Below are 6,000 nucleotides of genomic sequence, written 5' to 3'. Positions count from 1 at the left end.
CTGCTAGTAGCTGTTTCTTTTCTTGGTAGAGAATATTCACATACAGTTACATAGATCTGCACTTCATGCACAGAATTTAAACTGAAAATGAAACTTAGAAGGAAATAAAAGATGGTTTTCAGTGTCTATATTTCGTATAATGTGGATGCCATGGAAGTGTCGTGATGGTTCGCTGGGCATCGTTATGAGGGTCTACATGTTCTGGCGACTTGCAGGTCATAAATGGTCAGTTTGAGAACTTGTTACTGGATATGAAAGCTGAGATGGCAGGTTGTGGGCAGAGTAGTGTGGAGAGAAGATTTCTGTACTCTCCCTGCTTCAGCTTTTTTGCAGATAAATAGGACTTGTTCGGTTTGGTAAATAAAGTTCACTGTGAATGCCAGCTTTAGTCGAGGACACGTTTTAGTGCTGGCATACTTGGAAGAAATTGCAGATCTTGAATACTTTTATTATGGCATTTGCTGTAAAGCTAGAAATGGCATTTTCTTTCATGCTTGTGGTTTGTGCCCTGTTTCTGATTTAGTAATACTTTTGTATACATAGTTACATTAAGCAATTTTTTTAAAGATTAAAATTTTTGTTTACAAAATATCAGAATATGGGGTTTTCTTAAAGTATTTTATGTAATTCAATTCTTAAGGGAAGAAGGATTGCTACTGTGATGTTGACCATGGCTTCTCTGCACTCACCTCCAATTGCTTTTTTAGAATACCAAATATGTCTGCCTCAGAAAACCAGAAATAAAACAACCTTGTGATTATTACCAGATCATCTTTAATTTAAACTCGTATAATGCTCTTGTTTGTAGACAAGTTCCTATTATCCCTCTTCTGCAAACCAGGAATTGAGGTGCAGGGTGTGGTAGTTTACTGGGCTGACTCTGGAAGCTGAAGGTGGAGCTGAGAACTGAATCCAGATCCCCAGGGTTTGATGCTGGTACTCTAGTTGCTGCCCTGACTATCTTTGCTTCTAGCTGTTCACTTTCCTCTTCCAAATCTGGTTTTATATGCTCATTTATATCAGCTTTCTACCTGAAGCACTGCATTTAGTTCTCTTGAGACTGTGGAGGAGGGTTTTCTGCAAAATGTGCCTTCAGTAGGATGAAGCTCAAGGCAAAGATTGCTTTTAGTTCTGTAACCTTGTCCTAAAATACTTCTCTGTCACTGGTACCATATCCACTCTATAAACTGATTTGACCTCTTTCTCAGACTTATTGTGAAGCCTCAAAGAGCCTCAACAGATCTGCTGGTCTAAAGCCAAGTCTTTGCTGTTAGAACTTGATAGAACAGTAATAATGGGAAAACTGTACTCTGCCTCAAAGATTAGTATTGAGAACTCAGTGTAAAATGAGAAGACACGTGCGCTACACAAAGGCACTGGTACCCTTTTTAAAGAATTAATTCTTGGAAATTATACATTGAAATAAACCCTGAATTTTGAAGTCAAGGAGTTAGACTTGAATTTTCTTGATTTCTCTGGAGGAACTAATCCTTTTCAGTGAACTTCTTTCTGAAAAGCTGATCTGGAGTGGAAGGTTTAAAACACTTGCAGCTTTGGAGGATATGACTAAAAGTAAGGTTGGTTTTCATACACTGGAGAAAAAAGGAAAGTCTTTTTTCCTCCTACAATTTTTTTTTTTTTTTTTTTTTTTTTTTGCTTACCCATATATTAGAAGAAGGTTGGTTTTAAGGGTTTCAAGAATATGTTGGGGAAATAAAACCATCTTCACTAACACAGCTATGCAATAGAAGTTGAGAGCTAATACTTGCTTTATTTTGAATTGTGAGAATATATTTAATATTCACTACGTTGATGAATAAAAGCTTTATTGATAAGCACATCACAAAACTATCAGTTTTAGCAGATTTTCTTAAAGCTGCTGTGTTTAAAGGATTTGTGTGTTCTTTTAAGTATAAATGTCTACATGATCATCAATTTGACAATATGAGGTTTTTCTGAAGCCAAATGCATAAATGTTGGCAGGATTTGGACTTCTTCAGTTAATGTGTCAGATAATGCTAAAACTTGAATTCTGCCACAAATTTTGATTAGGCATGTATTGTTTTAGAAACACTACAATTGTTTACTAGTTTTTACCTTTTCCTAATTTAAATGGAAATTATATTTAAGGATACAGTATTAAACTATCTGTTGACCTATGCTGTATGTCTTCTGTATGCACATTTAAATTCTTGCTGTTCAGGTAAATTTTCTTAAATGAGAAGATCAACTTTTGAGGCACTGTACAGAGACCTGTAGGAATTGGGCAAGTTGAAAGTGGTATAAATGGGTTTTGTTTTGCTCTTAGAACTAGTAGTTAATGCATACCTAATGAAGTTCAGCTTCAATTTAGAGACTGCAAAAATTGATTACTCTTTTCCCCGGGAAGAGTAACTACAGGAACTGCAATATAAATTGAATCTATAAATGTAACACTTTGTTAGATAATATTGGAGAACCAAAAAATGATAATAACCTGATTTTTAAGGAAGAAAAGTTCTTACCTTGCTACAGTTTCTCTGTAGTCATTTTATTGGTGAATCCGCAATTAGCCTTTTCTTACAGTCACACGTTTATTGCAATTTATTGTTTTGGAGGATTCCTCCAGAAGTCAGCACTGAGGTCTTCCTACCTTTTTGTAACCTGGTTATTTCATTGTTTCATATTAACACTAAATAGACCAAAGAATCTGTATACTGGCACTTCAGGATGTCTGTCTGGATTAATTTCTGCTGGCTGATCAAACACGAGTCCTTTTACTTCCTATCAGTGGGATGTATACACAGACTAGTGCTGCAGTCTAGGAAAATAAATTTGTGATTGAGTAGCACTTGTGCCAAAAAGGAACATTGTTCCTCTCTTGAGCCAGGGTGGATCATTGAATTTGACTGGAGCTGAAAGAGCTCAATGCAATGGCCCATTCCTAGCACCAGGTGTTTATTTACTCTTTTATGCTGTTTTCAGGTCTACCCTTTTTAGGCAGGTGAACATGAGCAAACACCTGTGGATAAGGAAGAAGTCTGATAGCTTCCATTAATCATGCTTCTTGGAACTGCAGAGGTGGTTCTAGATTTGTTCTTTGCCTGCAAACAGTGTTAATAAAGAGAATTGTGGACACAGGACAAAATTCCTCCTGCGGTTAGAAAGCTGGTGTATTGGTTTGATGACACCTACACAGCTCATTGCTGTGCAGTTTCTTTGGCTTTGCCACAGTGCATACGGTGCCTTCTGAGCCTTGGCAGGAGCCTGGGCTTCCCCTAGGAGTTGGCTTTGAGCAAGGTTTGGAATCGACTGGGGAAGAAAACATTGGCTTATGTAAATACCTTCCTGTGGGCCAGTATGTCCTTCTGTCACAACAGCACGAGCAGAGCAAGCAGGAGGTAGTAATTGCTTCTCAGCTGTAGTTATTACTTGGCCTTTTATCCCTGGTAGCACTCTGTGGCTCACAAATTGATTTAGGTTTCCATTAAGAAGGCCTGTTATGCTATTTCCAATGTTTTAATATGTGCTATGCAGCCTCCCAGTTCCTGTGTTCCTAGGTGCTGGTAGGAATGAGTTCTGGAAGCATACTATGGAGTCTGTGCCCATGGATCGTGTGAAGGTAATCAGAATTACAGGTGGGCAGGAAATCTTGTTGGGCTTCTTTCTGTAATGTAAATGGATGCTGTAAACTCTAAAATAGTTAAAGAATACAGATGTATGTGAATTGCTGATGGGATTTGGGGAAATATTGAAAAACTGGTTAAATAGCAGAAGAACTGCATTGTGTCTCGGGGCTGGAACTGAAGGCAGCTTCACTAACTCCTGAGGGACTGATGCTGCTCTGCAATGGTAACTACACTGATAAAACTCCTGACTGCAGAAGTATTTTTGTACAGGCTGGCACGAGGTGTAAAGATGTGTTATTATTACTGAGGAAAAAAAGTTAACTTTTATTATTAGCTACATACCTGATTAAAAGCTGTGCTTGTGTTTTGACTTCCTCTAGAGCTGGTCTAGCATCTTCCTCTTAATTTTCTCCTCAGCCTTATATCTTGTCTTTTCTCAGTTTTTTCCTTCGTGTTCCAGGTGTTCTGTTGCCATGTCCCCCAGCTGCTGGCATTCCTCCTCTAACTACATTACTCCTTCTTTCTCTCTGCATTTTTGTGCCTCCTAGAAACACCACAAACAACTCTTAGTTGCTTACATACTCTCTATTTTTTCATCAGTTTCAGATAAAAATAAAATGCTGTTATAGTATTGACATTTCAAGTATTTACTATTGTTTCACATGACTTTTTCTTAAATTGTAATTGGATTTTTTTAAGATCTGCTTGGCACCTAGGTTTTCAAGAAGTTTCAAGTTTCTCTGCAACTATTTGTTAGAAATAGAATATCTTTTTTTAACTGTGTGGATACTGGGAGTTGGGTTTTCAGAGAAGAGATGTGATGGAAGCATCACGAAATGATGAGATGTAGCACGAACGTTGCTATTGCTAGCATCTTCATGGTTACACCATAGCTAGGCTGTGGAATTTCTCCTTTTTTCAGGCTGCAGGGACTGTGGCAGAGAGGACTATTGTTACCATACCTGTTTAACTGAGGAGCAGCTGAGGTACTGTAAGTGTGGGACTTAGTGTCACGTGAATCTCAAGGCTGACACACAGGCTGTCTGTCTTTACCAGAAATCATCCATTCTGAAGAATTATCTGCAACTAAAGTAAGCATTAGCCTTTCTATAGACCATCTGCTGCTCCGTGTTCCTCTAACTGTTGCTTCTTCTGGAACTGCAGAAGCTTCCTGTGATAATCCTGCTGCTGCCAAATACGTTCTTGTGCTGTTTTCTCTAATTATGACTTCTTTGCTGCCACCTCCTCCTCATGGCACCTCCACTCTTCTCCTAGTTTCTGTTTCTGTAAACTAAAACGTAAATGATTATTAATTGCTATAGCAACCTTGGGTTTGCTGAGCATTCTTGCCAGAAGAGCAGATGCTGGCCCAAGGAGCTAAGCAGATTGCCAAAGTGAAGGGGAGAGAACTGAGAATAAAGAGAGAATGGGTGCTGCTTAGTGATATTTAGCATATGTCTGGTTGGTTCTGCAAATAAATATTAAAGAAAAATATTGTCTACTTTCTTTCATGCTGTAAGGGGGCTAAAGCTTGAATTATATCTTTCAGATATGTGCCTTTGAGAAGGCCATAAGAAATATGGATACAGGTACATGGCTTACATGAAACAAAGGTCTGGAGGCAAGGGATAGAGGAGAGCACTGGAACAGATAGGAAAGTTCAGAGAGTAGGAGCTGGAAGAAAAAATTGGAATGCATATTTGTATAACAAGAACACAAACCCCGAAGGAGAAGCCAGGCTATACAACAAAAAAGAAGGCAGTGGAATACCTTGGCTGAGATTTAGGTGTAAACAGAATGGCAGTAAAATGGGCTATTTTTGCAAGAGGGTTCCACTGAGAGTAAAGAGAATAAAAAAAAAGTTAAGGAGATTCATGAAGCAAAGGAATATTCTCTCTATTTTGTGAATAGGAAGTTAAGAAAAAAATCAAAAAAAAAAAGGTCATCTGCTTTGCTGAATGATGCTCAGGATATTTTCCAAGCATCTTGATGTTCTCAGTCCAGCAATTTGACTTAAATGCCTATTTGCTTTTCCTGAAAGAAAGTTAAGCAGGGCATGGCACTAATTTCGAAAAATGTTTTATAAGTCAGATTTGTCATGTCTTTTCAACCATCTACTTAAAACATGCTACTTCTACTAATCAGGTTCTTAGGGTTGCCTCTTTTCCTGAGTGTGTTCCAGCCTGTTCAGCCATTTCTAGGTAGGCTGCAGCTCCTCGAGACCACCCGAGGAGGTCGCTGTTCTCCCCGGGAAATGCCGCTCCAATGAAAAATTATCAGATGGAAGCGAAGCAATGAGATGGTGTCAAATTTATTGTTTAGTGTAAGCAGAGCATTTCAAAGGGTGAATAGAAATGTGATAATTATATTGCACCAGAGCTTGTTTCTGGTG

This window comes from Corapipo altera, unplaced genomic scaffold, assembly GCF_003945725.1.
Source record: "Corapipo altera isolate COAL_440 unplaced genomic scaffold, ASM394572v1 45, whole genome shotgun sequence".
Classification (NCBI taxonomy): Eukaryota; Metazoa; Chordata; class Aves; order Passeriformes; family Pipridae; genus Corapipo; species Corapipo altera.
This window is presented reverse-complemented; position numbering follows the sequence as displayed.